This window comes from Mustelus asterias, chromosome 30, assembly GCF_964213995.1.
Source record: "Mustelus asterias chromosome 30, sMusAst1.hap1.1, whole genome shotgun sequence".
Classification (NCBI taxonomy): domain Eukaryota; kingdom Metazoa; phylum Chordata; class Chondrichthyes; order Carcharhiniformes; family Triakidae; genus Mustelus; species Mustelus asterias.
The window spans coordinates 13,714,827-13,741,803 of record NC_135830.1 but is presented as its reverse complement, the minus strand read 5'-3'; the positions used below and the strand labels follow the sequence as shown (position 1 = coordinate 13,741,803).

At 43.8% G+C, this 26,977-nt stretch overlaps 4 non-coding genes across 4 annotated transcripts; 3 read left to right on the top strand and 1 right to left on the bottom strand.

The window, feature by feature from the left end:
• Positions 1-5,723: 5,723 nt before the first annotated feature.
• On the top strand, positions 5,724-5,818 carry trnal-aag (transfer RNA leucine (anticodon AAG)). Its single transcript is given in 2 exon segments — positions 5,724-5,761; positions 5,775-5,818. It is a non-coding gene; the product is annotated as a tRNA-Leu (tRNA).
• A 980-nt stretch (positions 5,819-6,798) lies between these two features.
• trnal-aag (transfer RNA leucine (anticodon AAG)) lies at positions 6,799-6,880 on the top strand. Its single transcript has one exon. It is a non-coding gene; the product is annotated as a tRNA-Leu (tRNA).
• Positions 6,881-8,604: 1,724 nt separating this feature from the next.
• Positions 8,605-8,676, top strand: trnae-uuc (transfer RNA glutamic acid (anticodon UUC)). The gene has a single exon. It is a non-coding gene; the product is annotated as a tRNA-Glu (tRNA).
• Positions 8,677-26,534: 17,858 nt separating this feature from the next.
• On the bottom strand, positions 26,535-26,624 carry trnap-ugg (transfer RNA proline (anticodon UGG)). The gene is given in 2 exon segments: positions 26,535-26,570; positions 26,589-26,624. It is a non-coding gene; the product is annotated as a tRNA-Pro (tRNA).
• Between the last annotated feature and the right edge of the window lie 353 nt (positions 26,625-26,977).

The following is a 26,977-nucleotide window of genomic DNA, read 5'->3' as shown; positions in this document are numbered from 1 at the left end:
TATCAAGCAGCTAATTGACCCTGGGAGCTGACCGGCCAGAGGGAGCTGGATGAGAAGCAGCGACAGAAACAGGAAGAGAAGCGACATGATAGTGTTTAGCAAATGACTTGTGTCAGTTGCTCTCCGTGATTAATGCCTGCCGTGTGTTACCTTGCAAGTTTCACAGAAGCCACAGTGATGAGTTTGGTGGGTTTTGGAAACTGAAAGTGCCACATGAGCAGCTTGCGGGACTATTTCACCTCACTGTCGATTTCATGTTCCAGCGAACAGGAATCGCTCTGCTCATTGGCTGATGCACTCACTTGTGTTCGATCTAAACATGACAATTTCAAGGAGAAACTTGTTTTGGGTGAATAAAAAGTCTGAAATAAAAATAGAAGACAGATGGTTCCTGGATAAATTAATGTTTTAAGGAATATGCATCAGCCTCCCTGATGGTCCAGTCGTTAAGATTCGGCCCTTTCACCACCGTGGCCCGGTTTCGATTCCCGGTCCTGCATTAAGGCTTTAACAAAGGGTCATCTAAACTCGAAACGTTAGCTCTTTTCTCTCCTTACAGATGCTGCCAGACCCATTGAGATTTTCCCTTTTGATTAAAGTGAGCAACTGATTGGCTTGGCTGACGAGTTTAGTTGCTCCACCAGTAAACCGGAACTGCTTCAAATGCGCACATGGCTATGTCGTGTAGTGGCTCTCACGTTCGTTTCACACGCAGAAAATCCCCAGTTCAAGATCGGGCCGAAACATTTCCAAATGATTTCATTTCAAAGTGATTCAGATTTCAGAATTATTCTCGTTTCTCATGAAACATTAATTGAGCTGTTGAGTTTTTTTTTTAACAGCATTTAACACGGGAATCTCTGAGTAAAGAATATAAAAGGGAAAGTCTGCGATAGCGAGCAAGACAGGATGGATTAACTGGCACAAGGAATAATGGACAAGGGCAACATTGGTTGCTTCCCATTATTTTGAATCTTTGCTGCTTTTCTGGGTGAACTCCAGCTCTCCATTCCTCTGGCAGCGTCACCACTCAAACTGAGTCCTTCTCCATCCCGCTTTGCTAATCTCACAGTTACGGCTTTCTGAATGAAAACTGTTTGCAATCAGTAGAAGTCAAATTGATTAGTCTTTCATTCAGTGAAAAGTTTTCTTGTCATTTAGCCCGAGAATTTTATCCCGAAATGAGTGATATTTCTGTCAATGCAAACGATTAAATCTGACCCATTGCCACCCAGTAGTTACCTTGTATCACCATCTCTATCGGCAGCGCTTTGCAGTCTATCAGTGCCTTTCACTTTCTCTGCTTGTTCTTGACCTGTTCTCTATGTGACATTTCCCACTAGGAAGCAAAACTGCAAATCTCAGTCCACTGATTCTGGCAGAGCTGCTTTGGACAAGGAAGTATTGCTGGTCTGTTTATCAAAACTATTAAATGTTAATATATCGAACGCAGTCTGCGACCCTGAAAGCTGGACCACCAGGATCTCACTTGCCTTATTCTCCCAGACACTGATTGCAGCAATGTGCACAGTACCAATTATCCGCAGGCACAAACTCCTGCCTGTCTGTTAAGATTTGAAATTGTTCATATTTTCACACTGGCTTCCATTGTGACGGAAACAGAGCTGTGATAAGCTGATGTTGTTCAGCACATTTATCGCAGTAAGGCTGATATCAGTTCTATGCGAACATTGCTCTTTGAATGTGGTGAGCGACAGTGAAATTTAATGCAGTTGAAGGTAGCTTACACATTTTTCCAGGAGGAACCAGCCAGGGCACTGTAAATATGAATTGTTGTGGGTAATTGACGGGATTGTGTAATGGGACTGATATTTCTCCCTGCTGCTCAAATTGGCACAAGTATTGAGCGACCATTTTCAAACTGCTGTCGTGTGGTGGGTCCCGTGGTGTAACGGTGAGCTCTCTGGACTCTAAATCCAGCGATCCGAGTTCAAATGTCGGTGGGGCTTCGCCTTCCTTTGCCAAATGCTGAAGATTGATTTGCTGAAGGGCATTTCCTTAATTTTCTCACGAAGTACGAACTGCGATTACAATGCACATTGCTGAGCCTCTGGCGCCAGATGCCTGCAATGTCAGTGTTTTTCATCTTTTCGACAACTCTTTAACTCCTCTGTTGAAAGGAAGAAGCAATTGGTGTCACGCAATAACAATTCGACTGGAGTCTGGGAATGATTAAGCAAATGTGTGTGTGTGTTTCTGAGAGAGAGAGAGAGAGAGACTTGATACGTGTGTGTGTTTTGGGAGAAAAATCTAGTGTCTTCGGTCAGAATGCTGTCTATTCCATGGTGTAACGGTTCGCACTCTGGCCTCTCGCCTCCAATCTCTTTTTTTAAAATTGGGACAAATAACTGTGTGAATGACTCCTGTAGGTGGACCCCATGCTCACTGTGGCTTCCCTGCCTCTCAGCGCTTTGTATTCTTGAGCAATCGTTCTCTGGGGCTGATGCAATGATGCCAGGAGAGTCTTTCGCTGCAACATCTGCAATTGACTGCGGTGGAATTTGCTGAAATTTCCTCAATGTTTATATTTCCACTTTCTGAGAATTTAAAATTAAATGCTCTTCAAAAAACCCATCATCGGCTTGAGCAAAAAACAACAATCCTTCACCGAGTTCTGAACTCCAATTGCTGCATTCGGACTCCAGAGTGCTCACCATCACACCGCAGAACCAGCAACAGAGCCGTCAGATGCAAATGGTCACTCAAAGCCTTTTTCATTCAATGTGGCAGTGACGGCAAGTGGGTCAAATGCTCTGAGTGACCATTTGCAGGACAACCGCCTCATCACAGGATCAAATCCAGTGAACGTTGGTTAAACATAGACAGCGAGAGAATAGAGGGAGCAAAGAGCAGAAGAGGGAACAGTGATCGATGCACAGACAGAGAGACTGAGAGAGTGAAAGAGTCTGAGACAGGTCTCCAGTGACAAAAAGAGACAGAGAGGGACAGAGAGTGGGGCAGACATCCACAACCCAATATACACAAAATAGCTGTCTGAACCCACAAGCATGGGGTCATCTGGATGAGTAAATAAGGATTAAGTGAATGTCCGCAAGCATTGTCACCTTTTGAAAATATCTGGATTCTCTGTGTGTGTTGTGCTAACAGAAGACTTGCAGAGCGTGCTCAGGTTCTCAAATCATACCCATCTGAGCCAATTTCGCCATGTCACGGGAAATAAACGAACAAACTCCACGACTTATCCATTACAAAGCAAGAGGTGGTCTGGGATTTGAACCGGGGAGGCCTTTCACAGTCATGCGGATTTTGACACCCAAAGCGGGAATCGTGCCCTTAGACCAACCATCGTTGGAAAACACGCATCAGGTAAATATATTTTCATTGCCATCTAAAAGCGGATCAGCCATCTGCACTGAAAAGTGATAATGTTGGAACGACTGAGGAAGTCAGCCAGCGTGTGTGCAGAGGGAAACACCTCCATGACCTTTCATTAACATTGGGAATGTTTAGAAATGTAGGAAGTTTAAAACAAGTGAAATCCAGCAGGGAGGAAACATAACAGCATCTGGTATGGTGGAAGCTCGGAGAAAATAAATGAGGGCAACAGAGAATGACAGAATGATCACACCACAGAATGAGATGATTGCAAAGTTAGTTGCACGACTCACCTGCGTTGTGGGTGAAGGGGAACCAGAGGACGTACTGTACATATATTTCAACAGGACCGCAGTGATGAGGTTGGTGGGCTTGAAAATTGAACCTTACACATAGAAACATAGGAACATTGGAATTCGGAGCAGATGTAGGCAAATTCAGCCCTTTGATCCTGCTCTGCTATTCAATCAGATCATGGTTGACATCTCCTTGAACTGAAATCCACCTCCCCACCTGTTCTCCATATTCCTTTAATGCGTTTTCTTTATCAGAAATATATCTATCCCTTCTTGAAATCATGCAATGATTCAGACTCCACCGCGCTATGGGGCAGCGAGTTCCACCAATTCGCCACCCTTTGCGAGAAGTAGTTCTTCCTCATCTCAGTTTTAAATCTACCAGCTCTCAAACTGTACACGTGACCTCTTATTCTAGATTGCCCCATAAGAAGAAACTTTTGGTCTACCTTCACTTTATCAATCCATTTATAATTTTATATACCTCGAACAGATCCCCCTTCAAACTTCTAATCTTCAGCAGCTTGTGGGACCATATCACCTCACTGTCAATTCCATGACCCAGCTCAATCCGTGTTGTCATTAGCTGAAGGAGGCAATCATATTCCATCCAAACAGGACATTTTGAAGGAGAAACGTGTCACAAGTGAAAAGGATCTGAGATGAAAATAGAAGCAAAGGGATATATGTTAAGTCAGTTTGAAGAACACTGTTCACCGGTTTCCCTGGCAGTCCAATGGTTCATGTTCAGCACTCCCCCAGTGATGTCTGGTTTCAATTCCCGCTGAGGAAAATAAGAGTATTTGCTCTCAGCAAACCATTAATAATGATCTGATTTGCTCTCTGATCGAAAACAGATCTATTAGAATCAGCCGAGTGAGGTTTGCAAGTTTATATCAGAGCTGGAAATTTCACCTGTGCACAGTTCAAGAACAAACACAGAAAAAGGGCAGTGATAGGCTGCAAAGTACTCACGATTGAGATGTTGCTGCAAGGTAAAATCTGTCTGGTAATGGGTCAGATTTTGCTGTTTATATTGACACTGAATAATGAAACTTTTCCCTCACTCTCCACTGAAAAGCATTTGGAAACGTTTCTGTCCGGTTTCGAACCGTCGGAAGCGAAAGTGATAATTGCACTGGAGTGTTCGTGGTATGTTGTCATTGGCTGAACACATCATGGTGTTGAAGCAGAAGGTGCCATTTTGCAGGAGAAAGCTGTTTGTGGTGAAAGTGGTCTGGCGTGAAAATTAAAGGAAGAAAAGCAGCGGGGATAAATTAAATTCTAAAACACCCTATAAGCTGCTGGTCTGGTGGTTAGAGTTTGACTCTTTCCCTGCTGTTTAGATTACTGGCCTGGAATTGGAGACTTATTGCTCCCATCCAAACTCTGAAAACAAATGTGAGTTATTGCCTGGATGAAGATATAAAACATAATATGGTCCTTAAGTGAAGACCCTGAGCAAATTCAACAGGAGGTTCTCTTGTCATTTCTGGCTGGAAATTGGGAAGAGACGAGCTTAAGGACAGTTTAAATGATGCCGGCCCTTCACTGCAGCTCATTGTGTTTCTGACGTGAGATGATTTCTGTTTGCTGCGCAGTTCAGACTTACCTGAATCAGGGAAGGAGCAGGCTCATGCTTCCTGATGGCCTTTCCCAGCTCCATTGCTTTTAATGAATTTCAGGAACATTATCATTAAATAACATGATTTTCGGCCTTTTGGCTAAGATCTAGTGTCGTATGGATTGGATGCTGCACTTGGTTGAGGTCATTAGGTTACACTGAAGCTTCATATGTTTCATATGAAGCAATTTTTAAAAGCGGCATCTCGGCCTTTGGGCTAAGATGCAAATAAACTCAAGTCTTGGAGGAGGAACACCCCCCCCCCTTCTCCAATCAGCTTGGCTCATGTAGATCAGGCCCAGGACAGGGTGATTTTGGTCGCTCGCCCTGTCTTGTCAGCCGGGATCTGAAATGTCTCAACTTGTTGAGACTCTGAAATGGATTTGATTTGATTGAATTGGAAAAGTATTAAAAAAACAAAACATGATTGCGATGTGGTTTAACGCGGTAGCGTGGCTGAGCGGTCTAAGGCGCTGGATTAAGGCTCCGGATTAAGGCTCCAGTCTCTGCGGAGGCGTGGGTTCGAATCCCACCGCTGCCAACGTGGGTTTAAGTTTTGGTCTAACAGCTCGGATTGAATGCAGGAGTGTGTGTGGTGTCGTTTTCGTCAGGAATAACGAGCAGAGACATTACCAACTTGAAACGTTGCTGGGGTAAAGCAGCGTGTGTGTAAGTGGCTCCTTTCGAGAGCACACAGAGGCTGCATTTCTGACTGCCGAGTTAAACAACCTGATGAAGGAGCAGTGCTCTTGAAAGCTGGTAATTACAAATAAACTTGTTCGACTTTAACCTGGTGTTGTGAGAATTGTTACTGTACCCACTCCAGTCCAACGCCGACATCTTTACATCATGATATAAATAACAGGATTACAAACAGTGAGACTGTATTTCCTGATGTGGAGATGCCGGCGTTGGACTGGGGTAAACACAGTAAGAAGTCTCACCTTGTTGGAGCTTTCATTAATTACACATCACTGGCATTGAAACAGAAGGCGCCATTTTTCAGGAGAAAGCTGTTTGTGGCGAACGTGGCGTGAAAATTAAAGGAAGAAAAGCAGCGTGGATAAATTAAATTCTAAAACAGGTTGTAAATTGCTGGTCTGGTGTGTTTGACTCTTTCCCTGCTGTTCAGATTACTGGTCTGGAATTGAAGATTTATTGCTCACATCCAAACTCTGAAAATAAATGTGAGTTATTGCCTGGATGAAGATACAAAACATAATTTCGCCTCGTGTCCTTAAGTGCAGACCCTGAGCAAATTCAACAGGAGGTTCCCTTGTCATTTCTGGCAGGAAATTGGGAAGAGACGAGCTTAAGGACAGTTTAAATGATGCCGGCCCTTCACTGCAGCTCATTGTGTTTCTGGCGTGAGATGATTTCTGTTTGTTACGCAGTTCAGAATTACCTGAATCAGTGAAGGAGCAGGCTCATGCTTCCTGATGGCCTTTCCAAGCTAAATTGCTTTTAATGAATTTCAGCAACATTATCATTAAATAACATGATTGCGATGCTGCTTAACGTGGTAGCGTGGCCGAGCGGTCTAAGGCGCTGGATTAAGACTCCAGTCTCTGCGAAGGCGTGTGTTCGAATCCCACTGCTGCCAAAATGGGTTTAAGTTTTGGTCTAACAGCTCAGATTGAGTGCAGGAGTGTGTGCGGTTCCGTTTTCATCATGAACAACGAGCAGAGACATCTCCAATTGAAAACGTTGCTGGGGTAAAGCAGCGTGTGTGCAAGTGGCTCCTTTGAGAGCACACACAGGCTGAAATTCTGACTGCCGATTTGAACAACCTGATGAAGGAGCAGTGCTCCTGAAAGCTCGCAATTCCAATTAAACCTGTTGGACTTTAACCTGGTGTTGTGAGAATTCTTACTGTACCCACTCCAGTCCAACGCCGGCATCTTTGCATCATGATATAAATAGCAGGATTACAAACAGTGAGACTGTATTCCCTGCCCAGGAATTAAGGTGATGGACTTGAATTTTCTAACTGCAGTTCAAATCCTATCATGTACACGTCCCATCATTCCTCGTTCTAACCAGATATTTTCAGAATTAACCTGGCTCTTGTGATAACCACCGAACTACAGAAACACGGTGATGACCTCAGGGCAAGCAGATCCGGTTCACTGGAGAAACAACTAGACTGGCTCCAGAAGCCCATCTTTTGCCCACAGCAATTGATATTACATTGTCTCTGCTGGTTTTTCCTGTCAAAATGAATAATGATACTTCCTACTGCATTAAAGTTTCGTAATAACATGTTCGAGAAAAAGTATTCATGACGTCTAAAGCAAATCAACTGAACACCTGACATTTGCAACATTTGATCACTTTCCCCCACAAATGCTGCTGCCTCGAATTCAATGCCTCAGAACACTTCCGACGCTTTTAACAGAGGTGATCCCTATCAGATCTGGTGCTGCAGGGAACGGAATTAATGGAGTAGGATTGGCTCCCATGTCCCATGGAGTCTCCTCCACAATTTAAGGAGATCATGACGAATCCCAGGAATCAACATCAATTTCCAAACGTATCCCGATTGCCCTTCATTCCCTTAGATTCCAAAAAAAATCTTTCTTCACAGAAATCCTGCAGTGCAGAAAGAGGCCATTCGGCCCATCGAGTCTGCACCGCCCCAATGCCACCCAGGCCCTACCCCCATTATCCCTACATATTTACACACTAATCCCTCTCACCTCCGCATCCCAGGACAATTTTAGCTTGGCCAATCAACCTCACATCTTTGGACTGTGGCAGGAAACCAGAGCACCCAGAGGAAACCCACGCAGACACGAGAAGAATGCGCAAATTCCACACAGACAGTGACCCAAGCTGGGAGTTGTGAAGCAGCAATGCTAACCACCGTGCTACCGTGCCGCCACTGCTGAGGTGCTCCAGCATTGTCTGTTTTTGTTTCAGATTCCAGCATCCGCAGTATTTTGCTTTTACCGCCACCATTTACATTCCCTTTGAATTTTTTTCCATCACAACTTTGTCAACCCTTACCCACGGCTCCCACCCCCGCATCTCCCACACTTAAAGTATCAATCTCGTCTTCTTTTCCTGTCTTCAGCTTTGATGACTGACCAGACAGATTTGAAATGTTGCCTCTGTTCTCTCTCCAGAGATGCCGTCACGCCTGTTGAGATTTTCCAGCATTTTAAGTTTTTCTTTTAAGTTCCAGAATCTGCAGTAATTTGCTGTTGACTGAAGGAGTCATTCGTGTTCGATCTAAACATGAGGTTTTTTTTCCCCCCAAACCTTTCTCGAGTATTTGAAAAATGCTGAAATGTATCGGTCAGATTAAAACGCTTGCCCGCATCTTCCCTGGTGGTCTAGTGGTTAGGATTTGGCGCTTTCACCGCCGCGGCCCGGGTTCGATTCCCGGTCAGGGAATGTGGATTTTATTGCTGCCGACCAGCACATGATTTAGGAGGGGCTGAAATTACATCCTGATCGATAACAGGAGTGATCATTGTGCCAGTTTGAACTACCTGGAGAAACAAAATAAACCCACTTGCACAATCCCGTCAATTGTCCCCGGCAATTTTTCATTACATTCCCCTTGCTGCTTCCTCCTGTCAAAATGAATAATAATGCATTCTACTCCACTAAATTTCACTGTCGCTCACCACATTCACAGATCATTAACCTCTGCCTCTTCTGTAGCTTCTTGTGGTAAATCTGCTGTGATATCAGAGATTTGTATCTCATTGATCATCATTACTGTCTCCATTGCTTCATTCCAGGTCACTGTCGCTACAGACATAGTCACATAGTCATTCTACCTTCTGCAGCAAATGATATTCTCTTCCTTTGCTTTCAGATACTTTCACCTCCAGAATCTGATTACATGCCAAATAAAATGTTCTGTTTAGTTGACAGTTTATCATCAATCCCGAGCCTTGGCGGCGGACGGATTGACTCTGAACGACTTGACCACCCGGCCTCCACCATCATCAGATAAATGTTGCCTTATCCTTCACTCCCTGATTCATTTAATCATCCTCCCTTGCTTTCTATCACAGACCATCCCGTTTGTTCTTTTCACAGGCTGATTCATGACGTTACCATCAGAAAATGTTGGAAATACTCGGCAGTTAATGATCCGTACTGGAAAATCTCAGCAGGTCTGGCAGCATCTGTGAAGACAGAACAGAGCCAGTGAGTCGAATCAGGAAATCTGATGAAGGATCATCCAGACTTGAAACGTTGGTTTCCCCACAGATGCTGTCAGTCTTGCTGAGATTTTCCAGTATTTTCCATTCCTGTTTAATACGTTTCTGCCCAGGGTTGAACCAGGAAACTTGCGTGTGTACGGCGAACGTGATAACTACCAGAACAGCTGCGATGCAACGATGTAAGGAAACTGATTCCACATACACATCAATTGCCCACAGCAATTTATATTTGCATTGTGTCTACTGGTACCTCCTGTTAAAATGTTTAACGATACATTCTACTGCATGGAATTCGTGTGATAACATGCACGACCTACCTGGTATGAAGATGATTTTTCTCTACACCCGAGCTATGACTGCAACAGTACATTCTGCACTCTTTCGTTTCCTTCTCGATGAACGATATGCTTTGTCTGTGTAGCGCGCAAGAAAAATACTTTTCACTGCATGCTAATGCATGTGACACTGATAAATCAAATCAAAGGTACTCCATGAAGTTAATTAATTGAACATTGAGCAGTGATGGGCTTCGATCATACGCCTTAACTAATACGACTACCCTGAATTCAATGCCCGAGCCTTCAATGCTGTCAGCAGAAGCCATTGGTACCGGATTTGGCATTGACAGTGAACAGAATCAATGATGTAGAACTGGGTCACATGTCCTATTGAGCCTCCTCCACGACTGAAACAAGGCAGATCCGCAACCCCAACCCCAATTTCCCAGCTTATCCCAATAGACCTTCATTCCCTTAGATTCCAAAAATTACTCCAACTCAACCTTCAATATCCTCATCGACTGAGGATCCACGCACCTCTCGGCGGCTGCAGAATACTGAAGATACACAAGCCTTTGGGAGAAGAAATGTTCCCTTTTCTCAGTCATAAATGGCTGACACATCACCCAGAGAATGTAAGCCCAGAGTGCCTGACCGAGACACGTTTCGCCATTCTTACCCACTTACCCTCACACATTTACCATGGCTAATCCATCTAACCGACATCAACTGCATCAATATGACAGTGGCAATTTTACTGAGTGCATTTTTTTCCAATAATTGGTGAAGAACAAATTAATATTGTGTTGGATCCATATTCAGTTCACATTCAACAACGAACTACAATCTGGGAACTTCCAAGCAGTAAAATTTGAATCATGTTCGATCCCGTTCGGAATCGGAGAGCCTATCCTGTATGATAACCCGAACATGAGAGAAACTCTGCTCATGACCAATGTGGCCGGCCTAGAATACCATTCTGCAGTCTTCGGCACAAATGGTGCAGTCTGATTGCTTGTTTCATCGAATTCTAATTCGGCTGAAAACCATGTGGCATATTCAATGATTTAACATAAGATTCAGAAAATAACATTTGTCCCAATTTTTATCCCTTTTTCTATGCAGTTGTACAATATCATTCAAGACATGGCGAAGTGTAAATGTCCTATGGCTGTGAGATAATGCAATGCTTTAATATTTAACAAAAACAATTTGAAATGAGTCAGTTGTTTTGAAAATATTTTGCCACTTTCCAAACGCAATGATCTCTATAATTCAGAAACGGCTAACGCATGGAAGTGTTTAGAATTTTATGTGTCCACAGATGCGGCCAAAACAGCAGAACATGTCTACCATCTGCTGTTTTTGTTACAAATATAGGTTTTATCACAATATAAAATGCACAGCAAGTCGGTAATGATCAGTGGAATGAGGATGGATTTAAACTTTTAAAGAACGGTGCTTTTAAACCTGCAAAATGCTGAGGTGGAAAGCAGATAGTTTGAAGTGCTGAATATTTGCTGTGTGTTACCTCATCGGTTTCACAGGATCAGCAATGACGAGTTTGGTCGGTTTTGGAAATTGAAAGATACACATGAAAAGTCTGGAACTATTTCACCTCACTGTCGATTTTTTGTTCCAGGTAACAATGATTAGTATTTCATTGGCTGAAGGAGTCGCTCGTGTTCGTTCTGGATATGATTTTTGTCCAACAATCATATAATTTTTGTGTATTTTAAAAAATACTGAAGTGGAAAGGTGGGCAAAACATTCCATCGTTATCTTCCCTGATGGTCTATTGGACCATCAATCCCATCAATTGCCCGCAGCAACTTATTGCATCTGCTGGGGTTGCTCCTGTGAAATGATTACGATACATTCGGCTGCATTAAATCTGAGCTAGTTACAAATTTCTGGTCGCAAGTGGAAGAAAACTGCATTCTTTATACAAACACACCCAAATCACCATCAACACTCATACATTTCTCACATTTGAAACCTCATTGGAGTCCCAATACACAAACAATGCATCCAGAGACTCATGCGGTAGAGGATTCCACAGGTTCACCGCCCTCAGAGTAAAGACATTTCTCCATATCGCAGATCTAAGTGGCTCACTCGTATCCTGCACCTCTGAACAATTGTTCCAGAACTGTCCCCGCAGCCCCCCGGCAGCCATAGCAAACCACACCCCTGTGTCAAGTCTCTAAAGCCCTGTCAAAATTGTGTAAGCTTCAGTAAGATCTCCTCTCATTTTTTAAAAACTGATTTATGAGCCACAAGTAAGGCTTACATTAACACTGTAGTGAAGTTACTATGAAATTCCCTTAGTCACCACAGTCCGGCGCCTGTTCGGATCAATGCACCTAACCAGCACGTCTTTCAGAATGTGGAAGGAAACCGGAGCACCCGGAGGAAAGCCACGCAGATAAGGGGAGAACGTGCAAACTCCACTCAGACAGTGATCCAAGCCAGGAATCGGACCCGAGTCCCTGGGCATTGTGAAGGAGCAGCGCGAAGCACTAACTATTCCTCCATTCTCCAGAGTTTCTCGCAGGCGATTTGGAATGACATTCGCTCCCTCACTGAACACACTTCAGGCTCGGATAGACGGATTTCTGATTTAACCTGGAATGAAGGGGAATGGGCGGGAAAATGAAATTGAAACCCAGGATTAATCATGAATTAAAGATTCGCGTTCAGTTATGAAGTTTAATAGCATTTGAAATATATAAATTACTACAAATACGTTTGGATAAATATTCACTGAATTAATAATGTCGATAATACCGATTAACAGCAGAGCTGGAAACACACGAGAAATACTTTCATTGTCGCCCAAGGACTAAATGACAAAGAAAAAATTGTGTAACAATGACGTTGGCGGGGAAAAGAACGCAGAGAAAGTTCCATCGCTGGATGCTCGCGAACCACCAATCTTTCAGTTAATAACCAAGCTCGCTGGCCAATCGCGCCACAGAGGATGAGACGACTGTAGCCACGCGTGACATTCTAAATCAGAGTGGAAGTGATTTCTCTGCAAATTTGACGCCAGTTCTACTTGCACCAAACTTGATACAGGAAGACCAAATGATGATACAGTTCACAAATGTAAACCTTCGACTGCTTTACCTCCGCAGTGTTGTTTTGATGTAATGGTTAAAAAACTTCTGCTAACATGGAAAAAAGGCCGTTTGATAGAGCATATAGGGACAAACTGTTTCCACTGCTGGCAGTCAGTAACCAGAGGACTGGGATTGAAGATGATTAAAGACAGACAGTCTTGCATTTATATAGAGCCTCTTCCGACCAGCGGATGTCACAAAGAATTTTCCAGCCAATGAACGACAGTCGTAATTGATAAAAAGTCCAGTGAAATACTGAAGAGGATACCACGAATTGGACAAGGAACCTCTAGATGTGTCGTCAGATGCTCGACAACTGAGCGTCAAGCCTCCGCCTTTCTCGATCCTCCAGCGTCTGTCACGTTCACTGTCTATATTTGTGTTTGCTCCTCTGTGTGCGTCACTGTGGTTATGTACCCGGAGTGTGTGAACACGTTTTTACCATCGAAATCTCTGTTCACTGACTGTATAAATCTCCATGGTAAATGGTACAGAAAATAACAAAAGGTTTGAAGTTGTAAGAGGAATTGGCACTTCCTGGTTTTTTTTTGTGTGGAGTCTGTTTATTGACTCAGTTCCCACATATTCCATAGCGGAAGATGATTACAATTTCACTGATCGACATTTGAACGGACAGTGGATTCACTCGGTGTGATAGTGGGTTACATTTCGATATCTAGAATCACAGCATCAATTACTGAGAATTTCAATCGGTTTTATGGTATGCACAGGACTGATGTTATTAGTCTAATTTATTTGAAATCGACGCTATTAATTCTATTCCTATCATAGTGTCCCTGCAAAGCAGGATCAGGACATGTGGCCCATCAATTCTGAACCAACACTCTGATATACCAGCTGACCCAGTTCTAAATGATCAGCCCCACATCCTGAGACTGTGTCTCCGTCTTTTAGATTCCCGGACCAGCGAAAACAATAACCTCTCTTTCGTCTGACTCCAGATAATTAACACTCAATTTATTCAGCCTTTCATCATGGGACAACTCCCTCATCTCAGGATCCAATCTTTTGAACATTCCCGCGACGACCTCCAATGCAAGTCTATCAGTTCTGCATCGCGGAGATCAAAACTGCATACAGTATTGCAGCTGTGGTCTCACAAAAAACAGATTCCAATTGTGGCAGACTTCTTGATTCTTGCACTTCATTCCCCTGGTAATAAAAACCCAAATTCCCATTCACCACTTCGAACATCAACACTTATAACTTTTTCAGCTTTTTCAATTAGGTCCTTTTCTTTCCACTTCTCCCGCTCCGTAACGAAATCGTCTTGTTCATTAATCTAAAATATTTGTCTCCTCCCCAAAGCTTCATTTCCATCCAACTTGTTGCCGGAAGTTTAAACGTAACCTTTGGATCCGGTGAGAATTGGACTCGCGACCACTGGTTTACAAAAAAAAACAGTGCTCTGACAACTGAGCTTTGAAGCCAACTACTTGCGAAGATCGACTGTAAGTTTACCATAAACCGTGGAGTGAGGAGCAGGCTGAGTGTTTGTTTGGTGATATTTGATGGGTGTGGAAATGTCTCAGATGTCGAACAGGAACTTAAAAGATAGAACTTGAGAGCGGCAGAATTGAACATGTATCAGATCCTTGGGTGAACAATGTTTGCGCCATATAAGTTATCGAATGAACTTGTTGTTGTTACATCTTTGACTTTGCCAGGTCTGATACAAGATATCCAGCTCGAAGTTGAGCCTTGTTTTGCCCTTCGCAGAGATTAACTGAAAGCAGAAAATGCTGGAGGCACTCAGCAACGCAGTTGATACTTAACGACCAATCCAAATCATCCTGAAATCGGAATTATTCTGAAATTAACCGCATTAGAAGTGCTCCTGCCCGGTTTTGAACCAGGGACTTTTCGCGTGTGAGGCGAATTTGATAAGCACTTCAGTACACAAACACGATGATGGGCTTTGAGCAAACGGATCTACTTTGCTGCAGTAGGAACTAAACTGGTTCCACAAGCCTATCAATTGCCCACAGCAATTTATATTTGTATTGCCTCTGTTGGTTCCTCCATTCAAAATGAATAATGCTACATTCTACTGCATGAATTTTTAGTGATTACATGTTCGATTACTGACGTTTATAATATTAATGACATTTAAAGTAAATTGTAGAGTAACTGTTAGGTTGGACGTGCGGTTGGCTTAATAGTTTAAAGGACCAGTCATGGGTGTCCGAGTGGTTAACGTGATGGAGTTAAAATCTATTGGGATTTCCCTCTTTTCATTATTCCTGCCTTTAATTGTGTGTGGACAGAGCAAATTAAATCAAATCCATGCAAACACTTGGGCGTCTTCCCTTTTCCGTTAATTCACATAAACATTCACGGATCTGCAGCCCAACGGGAACACAAACAAAGCCATGATAGTATCAGACTTGTTTTCATTGTGTTTGCCTCTCCTTAGGCCTCTGTCACTCTGGGTGTGTGTATTTGCTTCGTTTTTTCTGTGTGTCTCAATATGCTTCAGTTCCCGATGGGAATGTACAGCTTTTTACCATCACAGAATGGTTCATATTGGTTCAAAAATTGAATCTTGAAATGTTACAGAGAAAAGATCAGAATGAAAGATGTAAGAGGAGTTTGTAATGTTTGAAGGATGTGCAACTGAGTAGTGGAAGATTTGAATGATGTTATTGATGATTGAGAGGAACGCATTGTTACCTTGGGGATAAAAGCAAATTACTGCGAATGATGGAATCTAAAACCAAAAGGGAAAATGCTGAAAAATCTCAGCAGGTCTGGCAACATCTGTAAGGAGAGACAGAGAGCTGACGTTTCGAGTCCAGATGGCCCTTTGTCAAAGTTCAGTTAGAAATGTCAGCTTTGACAAAGTGTCATCTGGACTCGAAACATTAGCTCTTTTCCCCTCCTTGCAGATGCTGCCAGACCTGCTGAGATTTTCCAGCATTTTATCTTTTGGTAACCTTGGGGATGCTGTTGGTCCATTAATTGTAAACTTTGCAATCAGAACAAATTAAGACACCAGATTTGAACAAACGTTGTCTTCATGTATGTTAGGAATTGGAGCAAGGTCTGCTGCAGCAGTAGTCTGACTATCTTAGTCGGTTGCATGGCAGGTGTAATTTCAGAGCCTTGGGTTCAAACCTCACGTTGGGTGCCATTGTTTTTAAACTTTGCTGCTTTCCTGGGTGAATTCCAGAACTCCATTCCGCTGGCAGCGTCGCTGCTCAAAAGGAGTATTTCTCCAACCAGCTTTGTTAACCTCACAGTTACTGCTTTCTGAATGAAAACTGCTTGCAATCAGTCGAAGTCAAATAGTTTAGTGTTTCATTTAATGAGAAGTTTTCTTGTCATTTAGCCCGAGAGTTTTATCCAGAAATGAGTGATATTTCTGTCTGTGCAAACGGTGAAATCTGACCTATTATCACTCAGATTTTACCTTGTATCACCATCTCCATCGTCAGCGCTTTGCATCCTATCACTGTCTTTAACTATCTGTATTTTTTTCTTGTCATGTTGCACATGTGACCTTTCCAACTCGAAGCAAAGCTGCAAATCTCACTCCAATGATTCCATCAGAGCTGTTCACCATCCGGAAGTATTTCAGGTTTGTTTATGACAAAAACGTTAAATCTTAATGTATGGAGGCAGTCTGTGACCCTGAAAGATCCGAATCCTAACCACGAGAGCACCAGGATCCCATCTTCCTGATTCTCCCAGATACATGACAGCAATGTGCACTGCGCCAATTATCCACAGTCACACTCTCCTTCCTGTCTGTTAGGATTTGAAATTCTTCGTATTTTCACACTGGCTTCGAATGTGACGAAAGCAAAGCTGTGATAAGCCGGTGTTGTTCAGTGGATTTACTACAATATGGTTTATACAGGTGGATGCTAACAGGTCTCTTTGAATGTGATGAGCTACAGTGAAACTTAATGCAGTAGAAGGTAGCATTCTCATTATTATAGGAAGAACCAGCAAGGACACTGGAAATATGAATTGCTGTGGGTAATTGACGGGATTGTGAAAAGGGAATGATTCTTCTCCCTGTTGTTCAAACTGTCAGAAGTATTGCATGATCACTTGCAGTGCACTATTGTGTGCTCGGTTCCGTGGTGTAAAGGTGAGCACTCTGTACTCTGAATCCAGCGATCCGAGTTCAAATCTTAACAAAACCTTACTTCAATTTCTCAATGCAGATGACTGATTTGCTGAACGGTATTTCGTTTCAATGTTCCACTCTGAATCGAAAGGGCAATTTGTCAGCCAGCAACGGCTATTACAATGCACATTGCTGAGCCTCTGGCGCCAGATGCCTTCAACGTCAGTGTTTTTCATTTTTTGGCGACTCTTTAGCTCCTCTGTTGAAAGAAAGGAGCAGTTGGTGCCACACAACAACGATTCGACTGGAGCCTGGCAATTATTAAGCAAGTGTGTGTGCGTGCGTGCGCGCGTGCGCGCGCGTGTGTGTGTGCGTGTGAGAGAGAGAGAGAGAGAGAGAGTGTGTGTATGTGTAAGTGCGTGCGTGTGTGTTTTGGGGGAAAAAAGCCTCGTGCCTTCAGTCAGAGTGCTGTCGATTCCATGGTGTAACGATTCACACTCCGGCCTCTCGCCTCCGAACTCTTGTTTAAATTTGGACAGATGAGTGAGTGAATGACACGACACCATGTAGGCGGACCCCCTGCCCACTGTGGCTTCCCTGCCTCCCAGCGCTTTGTATCCTTGAGCAAACGTCCTCTGGTGCACATGCAATGGCGCCAGGAGAGCCATTTGCTGCATCATCTGCAATGTGATTGCGGTCGAATTTGCTGAGATTTGCTCAGCGTTTAGATTTCTACATTCTGAGAATTTACAACAAAATGCCTTTCAGCAAACCCATCATCGGCTTGAGCAAAAAAAAACAAGGCTCCACCAGGATTCGAACTCAGATTGTTGGATTCAAATTCCAAAACTTTTAGAGGTACAACACAGATCTCAGAACGCCCCCACCCTGGCAAATGGTCACTGGAAGAATTTGATCTCTTCCAATCGACGTGACAGCAACAGCAAATACAGCAGCAACGTGTCATAATGCGCCACCGTTGATAGGAGAAAATGTCAGAAGGCACAGTCCCCCAAACCTGCAGCAAATCATTTCCTTCGCAAGCCATATTGGGAAATATCACGAGAAATAGTCATGTTTCACTTGTCATTTGCAGTTCTTTGCGGTGTTCTGGTCTCTGTGGTGCAACGGTTAGCACTCTAGACTTTGAATCCAATGATCTGAGTTTAAATCTCGGTGGAGCCTTGCTTTTCGTTGCCAATGCTGCTGATTGTTTTGCAGAAGGGTATTTCGTTTAAAATGTTCACAAAGTACTAATCGAGAGGACGATTTGTCCCCCAGTTCAACTGCTATTACAATGCACATTACTGGGACGCTGGCGCCAGATGCCTGCAACATCTGTATTTTTCTTTCTCATTATTTGCTACTCTTCAACGCTCTATCGAAACAAAGAAGCAGTTGGTGCTAAACAACAACAACCCTTCGACTGAAGCCTGGCAATTATTGAGCAAGAATGTGTATGTATGAGATCTAGGTGAAAGGTTCCCTACCTTAAACAGGCACCTTGTTGGTTCCATTGTGTGATGATTATCACTCTCTTCTTTGAATCCAGTAATCCGAGTTTCAATCTCGGTGGAACCAGTATGTTCATCGTCCCAACTCTTGCTTAACTTGGGGCAGGTGACTTAGTGACTGGTATCGGTAGGAGAACCCTGACGTCTGTGGCTTTTCTGGCACGGTGGCACAGTGGTTAGCACTGCTGCCTCACCGTGCCAGGGACCTGTTCAGATCTGTCTTCGGGTTACTGTCTGTGTGCAGTTTGCACTTTCTCCCCTGTGTAGAACGATACTGAGCACCCGGCGTACAATCCAATGATGTGCAGGTTACGTTGATTGGCCATGGTAAATTGCCTGTGGTGTCAGGAGGGCTAACAGGGCAAATACGTGGGTTTACGGGGATAGGATCTGGGTGGGATTGTTGTCGGTGCATACTCTGTCGGTTCAGATGGCTCGATTGAGGGTTACAAGTTAGCAAGGAATGAGCTGAAAAAGGGGCTCAGGAGAGCTAGGAGGGGGCATAAGAAGTCCTTGGCAGGTCTGATCAAGGAAAACCCCAAGGCTTTTTACTCTTATGTGAGGAATAAAAGAATGACCAGGGTGAGGTTAGGGCCAGTCAAGAACAGTAGTGGAAAATTGTGAATGGAGTCAGTAGAGAGAGGAGAGGTGATGAATGAATACTTTTCTTCAGTGTTCACTAAGGAGAGGGGCCATGTTTTTAAGGAAGAGAAGGTGTTACAGGCTAATAGGCTGGAGGAAGTAGATGTTTGGAGGGAGGATGTACTAGCAGTTTTGAATAAACTGAAGGTCGATAAGTCCCCTGGGCCTGATGAAATACATCCTAGGATTCTTTGGGAGGCAAGGGATGAGATTGCAGAGCCTTTGGCTTTGATCTTTGGGTCCTCACTGTCCACGGGGATGGTGCCAGAGGACTGGAGAGTGGCGAATGTTGTTCCTCTGTTTAAGAAAGGGAATACAAATGACTCTGGTAATTATAGGCCGGTAAGTCTTACTTCGGTGGTTGGTGAGTTGATGGAAAAGGTCCTTAGGGATGGGATTTACGAACATTTAGAAAGATGCGGATTAATCCGGATAGTCAGCACAGATTCGTGAAGGGCAAGTCGTGCCTCACAAATTTGATAGAATTTTTTGAGAACGTAACTAAGTGTGTTGATGGAGGTAGGGCAGTTGATGTCATATACATGGATTTTCGTAAGGTGCTTGATAAGGTCCCCCATCGTCGGCTTATGATGAAAGTAAGGAGATGTGGGATAGAGGCAAAGTTGGCCGATTGGATAGGTAACTGGCTATCTGATCGAAGACAGAGGGTGGTGGTGGATGGAAAATTTTCGGACTGGAGGCAGGTTGCTAGCGGAGTGCCGCAGGGATCAGTGCTTGGTCCTCTGCTATTTGTGATTTTTATTAATGACCGAGAGGAGGGGGCTGAAGGGTGGATCAGTAAATTTACTGATGACACGAAGACTGGTGGAGTAGTGGATGAGGTGGAGGGCTCTTGTAGACTGCAAAGAGACATAGATAGGATGCAAAGCTGGGCTGAAAAATGGCAGATGGAGTTTAACCCTGATAAATGTGAGGTGATTCATTTTGGTAGGACAAATTTAAATGTGGATTACAGGGTGAAAGGTAGGGTTCCAAAGACTGTGGAGGAACAGAGAGATCTTGGGGTCCACATCCACAGATCTCTGAAGGTTGCCGCTCAAGTGGATAGAGCTTTGAAGAAGGCCTACAGTGTGTCAGCTTTTATTAACAGGGGTTTGGAGTTTAAGAGCCGTGGGGTTATGCTGCAACTGTACAGGACCTTGGTGAGACCACATTTGGAATATTGTGTGCAGTTCTGGTCACCTCACTATAAGAAGGATGTGGAAGCGCTGGAAAGAGTGCAAAGGAGATTTACCAGCATGGTGCCTGGTTTTGAGGGTAGGTCTTATGAGGAAAGGTTCAGGGAGCGAGGGCTGTTCTCTCTGGAGCGGAGGAGGTTGAGGGGAGACTTAATAGAGGTTTATAAAATGATGAAGGGGATAGATAGAGTGAACGTTCGAAGACTATTTTCTCGGGTGGATGGAGCTACTACAAGGGGGCATAACTATAGTGTTCATGGTGGGAGATATAGGAAGGATGCCCGAGGTAGGTTCTTTACTCAGAGAGTGGTTAAGGTGTGGAATGGACTGCCTGCAGTGATAGTGGAGTCAGAAACTTTAGGTACATTTTAGCGGTTATCGGATAGGCACATGGAGCACACCAGGATGACAGGGAGTGGGATAGCTTGATCTTGGTTTCAGATAAAGCTCGGCACAACTTCGTGGGCCGAAGGGCCTGTTCTGTGCTGTACTGTTCTGTGTTCTATGTTCTCTGCTCGATGGGCCGAGTGGCTCCCGACCGCACTGTAGGGATTCTGTGTCTGAGCGTTTTGTATTCTTGAGCAGTCGTCCTCTGGACAGATGCAATGACACCAGGAGGGTCATTCGCTGCATCATCTGCAATGTGATTGCAGTGCAATTTTCTGAAACTTACTCAGTGTTTAAAATTCCGCTTGCTGAGAATTTTAAATAAAATATCCTTGAGCAAACCCATCATCGGCTTGAGCAAAGAAAACCAAGGTTACGGCGAGATCTAAATTTGGTTCGCAAGACTCAGAGTCCAGAGTGCTCACTATTACACCACAGAACCAAGAACACAGCAGCCAGCTGCAAATGGTCACTCAAAGCATGTGACCTCTTTCATTCAATGTGGCAGGAACAGCAGGTGGGTGAAATGCTTTGAGTCACCATTTGCAGCTGGTTCGATGTGCTCTGGTCTAATGTTGAGCACCTTGGATCCACTGAACCGGGTTTAAATTTAGGCAGATTCCCCATTTCTTTGCAAAAACTGATGATTGATTTGCTGAAGGACATTTCGTTTACATTTTTCACCAACGGAGAGGACAAATTGTCAACCAGCTCAACTTCAATTATATTGCACATTGCCGAGCCTCTGGCGACAGATGCCTGCAACATCAGTGTTTGTTTTAATCTTTCGCTACTCTGTATCTCCTCTGTTGAAAGAAAGGAGAAGTTGGTGTCACACAACAACTATTCGACTGGAGACTGGCACTTATTGAGCAAGTGTGTGTGTGTGTGTGTGAGATGGTGTGTGTATGTGTGTGTGTGTGTGTGATGGTGTGTGTGTGTGTCTGTGTGTGTGTGTCTGTGTGTGTGTGTGTGTGTGTGTGTGTGTGTGTGTTTGTGTGTTTGTGTGTTGGAAGAATGGTCTAGTGTTTTAGGTCAGAGTGCTGCCGTTTCCATGTTGTAACGGTTGGCACTCTGGACTCTCGGCATCCCACCCCTCATTTAAATTGGGACAGATGAGTGAGTGAATGATATCTGTTGGTGGACCCCTGCTCTCTGTGACATCTCTGCCTCTGAACTTTTTGTATTCTTGAGCAATTGTCCTCTGGGGCTGATGCAATGACGCCAGGAGACAATTCGCTGCATCGTCTGCAATGTGATTGCGGTGCAATTTGCTGAAAACTTTTCAGGGTTCCGAATTCCACTTTCTGAGAATTTTAAATAAAATGTCCTTCAGCAATCCGATCATCGGCTTTAGCAAAGTAAAGCAAAGTATAACCAAGATTTGAGCTCACATCGTTTGCTTCAGTGTCTTTTTCAGAGGGTCAAGTGCCCAGTCATAAATCACACAGAAACGACCTTCCGGCTCATCGCGTCTCCACCGGTCCAACAACCTTCTCTCTATTCTGATCAACATTTTCCAGCACTTCGTCGATAGCCTTGTGTGCTTTGGCACAGCAGTACAAATCGGGATATTTCTTCAATGTTAAGACGATCTCTGCCCCCACCATCCTTTCAGGGAGTGATTTCCAGACTCCCATCACCCTGTGGGTGAAAGGTTGCTTTCCTCGTATTCCCTCTGAACCTCGTGCCAATTATCTTAAATCTTTACTCCTAGTCATTGGTCGCTCCACCAAGGGGAAAAGTTGATTCCTGTGTACTTACGCTATGGTCCTCATAGTTATAAGGGACATGGACACAGTGGACAAGGAACAACTGTTCCCCTGAGCTGAATGGTCAGTCACGAAGGGACATGGGGTTAAGGTAAGTTGCAGGTGGCTTATGGGGATGTGAGGATTTCCTTTTTTAACCAGAGGGTAGTGACGGTCTGGAAGGCGCTGCGGTAGAGGCGGATTGCCTCACATCTTTTAAGAAGTATCTGGATGAGCACTTGACACATCATAACATTCAGGGCTATGGGCCAATGCTGGGATGCGATTAGGTGGCAGTTCGTGTGTTTCTAATGTGTTGGTGTGGACTCGATCGGCCAAAAGGCCTTCCTGCGCTGTATTATTCGATGATTCTAAGAAATCCCGGGTCAGAACCAGCCCTGGTGTGAATCCGATCACAACCGTGAAGTATTTGAATAGTTCCTCTCCATTATGACACTGCAATTGGATCAAAGAATGGGATGACAGAGTGACTCCCTTTTCACTGTCAGCAGGTGAAGACCTTATTCACACTTTGATTTTTCCCATCAGTTTTCAGCTCAGAAGGAGATCTCAGAGATTTATTTGCAATAATCCCGCATTATGAAAACTCACCAATTAAATAGAGATATCATGCTGCAGATGATTTACATATGCAATAAAAACGGGAAATCCTGGAACTTTCAGCCAATCTGAGTGCATCTGTGAAGAGCAAAACATTGCTTACATTTCTAGTCTATGTTCTTTCATTGGAATTGCATTGTGTCTCTGCACAACTCGATTGGCTCTGTTTATCAATCCACTGAAGCTGTCACTGAAAACTGCCCGCCACTTCACTGGGAGTAATTGGAACACGTTTATCATTGCAGCCGAACAAATATTCCTTTATGGGATATTCCATTAACACCTGATGGGACAGAGGGAACCTCAGTTTAAAATATCCGTTAGTGCAAAAATCTCACAGTTCATTGCGGGAGTTTTAACCTAGATTGTTGTCCATAAGTCTTAGTAATGCGATTTGGCCGAATGACATTCCAAAATCGTTACCAACAGAATCACAGCAAATTAAACTATTCAATGTAACATAATTAGTGGCAGGATTAGATGGAGTTGTGCAGTCATGTATTTCACCCAGACGGTGGCTTATAGAACTCGCAGCCTGAGCTGTGATGAGGCAGAAATCTCCATTGATAGTAAAAATAGATATTTGCAAAAATAGGTTGAGGTCCTGTAACCGACGGGGATATAGAGAAACAGTTACAATGTGGGATTAAACTGGAAGAAATTAGAGATGTAATGTTTTACGAACAAATACGGAGTCAAGGAAAACTGAGGACGAGAGGAGGAAATATCAAACGTCCTTACGATAGGATGTAAGGCTGGAGTGATTGAATGACAGGGGGGTGGGGGGGGGGTGTTATTGTTTCCACTGGCACAATATCCCAAATTTGGGTTCAAATTTGGTGCAAAATGAGAACATACCTTCTCGCTGAATAAAGCACTAAACTCTTCGACTTGCAGGGAAGCAGAGATAGCTTTAAAGCAGAAAGCAATAAAAATGACGTTAACAAAGCGGGATGGAGATAGTCTCAGTTTGAGCGTTGAGACTGCCGGAGGAAATGAGAGCTGGAGTTCACCCGGGAAAGCAGCAAAGTTTAAAAATAATGACACCTAACTAGGGCTCAAACCGACAACCCGAAGATTAAGAGCTTCATACTTTACGGACTGAGCGAGCCAGGAACATGGAAGAAGCGGCACTCCATAACATAAAATAAGTGAAGACTAACAGCTTATTCTGATTACAAAGTTTGCAATTAATCGACCGACAGATTCCCCATGGTTTTAATGTATTCCTCTCAATCATCAATAATTTCATTCACATCTTCCACTTCTTAGTTTCATCTCCATCCAAACATTACAAATTCCCCTGACATCTTTCGCCTTAATATTTTTGTTCTAAGTACCCCAGCCAGATGGAAACAACGTCTCGATATGGGGACTATCAAACTGTCTCCCAGATTCAGACTTTTTAATTAGCTCACTTCTTGTTATTGTAAACTACAGAGAGAACAGACTGATCCCTGGACAACAGCTTCATCACAAGAATGAATCCAGTGAATTTAGCTGACACAGAGGCAGTGGGAAAAAAGAGCAGAAGAGCGAACAGTGATAGATGCACAGACAGAGAGACTGAGGGTGGAAAGAGTGGGACAGGTATAGAGAGACAAAGAGAGACACAGAGAGAGACAGAGATTGGGATGGACACACACAACACGCGAATGAATAACAATAAACACACAGCCAGCTGTCCAAATCACAAATATAGAATCATAGAGGTTCATAGCATGGAAATAGGCCCTACGCCCCAAATTGTCCCTGCCGCCCCTTTTTGAAACACTGAATTAGTCCCAATTGTCCGCATTGGGCCCATATCCCTCTATAGAAATCTTACCCATTTAACTGTCTAAACACTTTTTAAAATACAAACTTGTACCCGCCTCTACTATTACCTCTGACAACTTGTTCGAGACACTCACGACCCTCTGTGTGAAAACAATGCCCATCTGGACACTTTTGTATCTCTCCCCCCTCACCTCAAAACTATGCCATCTAGTTTTAGACTCTCCTACTTTTGGGAAAATATATTGACTATCTAGCTGATCTGTGCCCCTCATTATTTTATAGACTTCTATAAGATCACTCCTCAGCCTTCGACGCTCCAGAGAAAAAAGTCCCAGTCTATCCAGCCTCTCGTTATATCTCAAAATGTCAAGTCCCGGCAGCATCCTCATAGATCTTTTCTGCACTCCTAATTTAATACTATAATTTCTATAAGACGGTGGCCAAAACTGTACACAGTATTCCAAGTATGGCCTTACCAATGTCTTGGACAACTTCAACAAGACGTCCCAATTCTTGTGTTCAATGTTCTGGCCAATGAAACCAAGCATGCTGAATGCCTTCTCCACCACTGTCCACCTCTGAGTGCACTTTGAAGGAGCGATGAACTATATCCGAGATGCTTTTTCTATAACTCTCACCAACGCCCTACCATTAACTGAGCAAGTCTTGTCCTGGTTCGATCTACCAAAATGCATCATCTCGCATTTATGTAAAATAAACTCCGACCATTATGTAAAATAAACTCTCCCATTCGTCAGCCCACTGGCCCAATTGATCAAGATCCCGCTGCAATCCTCGATAAGCTTCTTCACTGTGCACGATGCCTCCAATATTGGTGTCATCTGCAAACTTACTAATCATGCGTCCTAAATTCTCATCTAAATCATTAATATAAATGACAAATAACAGTGTAACCAGCACCAATTACTGAGGCACACCGCTGGTCACAGGCCTCCAATTTGAAAGCAAAGCTCGACAACCACCCTCTGTCTTCTGTCGTCCAGCTAATTTTGTATCTATTTGGCTACCTCACCCTGAATTCCGTGGGATTTAACCTAATGCAACAACCTGCCATGCGGTACCTTGTCAAATGCCTCCTAAAGTCAATGTAGACAACATCAACTGCACTGCCCTCATCGACCTTCTTGGTTACCCCTTCAAAAAACTCAATCAAATTAGTGAGACATGATTTTCCACTCACACAGCCACGCTGACCGTCTCTAATCAGTCCTTGCCTCTCGAAATGCCTGTAGATCCCATCTCTCAGACTACCTTCTAACAACCTATCCGCTACAGATGTGAGGCTCACGGGCCTGTAATTCCCAGGCTTTTCCCTGCAGCCCTGTTTAAACAAAAGCACGGCATTTGCCACCCTCCAATCTTCAGGCAGCTCGTCTGTGGCTTTCGATTATTCAGATACCTCTGCAAGGGGACGGGCAAATTCCTCCCGAGCCTCCCACAACGTGGGAGGTCGTCTGAAGGCATGGGGTCCTCTGAATGCGTGTCCGCAAGCATAGTCACCAATTGAATTTTTTTTAATTTCCTTGTGAGCCTGCTATGGTGTGAGATTGTGCTGAGGTTCTCAAACCAAAGCCCATGTGAAGAAATCCCGCCGTGTGCAAGGAAAATAAATATACAGAACTGGTACCTTGACCAATACGGAACAGCAGCTAAATGTGGGCTCGTCCGGGATTTGAACCCGGGACCTCTCGCAAATTTGTGAATTTCAACACCCAAAGCGAGAATCATACCCCTAGACCAACGAGCCTTCGCTGAAAATCTTAGCCAACTAATTATGTTTTCATTCTCATCCAAAGCTGATCATACATCTGCAGTGAAAGTTGAAAATGTTGGAAAAGCTCAGTAAGTCAGCGACCGTGGGTGCACAGAGAAACAAAGCTCATCTTTCATCTCTATGCCTTTTCATTGAAACTGGGAATGTTTAAAAATGTAGAAAGTTTTGAACAAATGAGATGCAGGAGGGAGGAAACATAACATCCGGTAGGGTGGAAGTCAGAAGAGATTAAATGAGGGAAATAGAGAATCGCAAAGTGATTACACCACAGAATGAGACCGTTCCGAAATTCTTTCCAGGACTCACGTCTGCTGTGGATAAAGGGG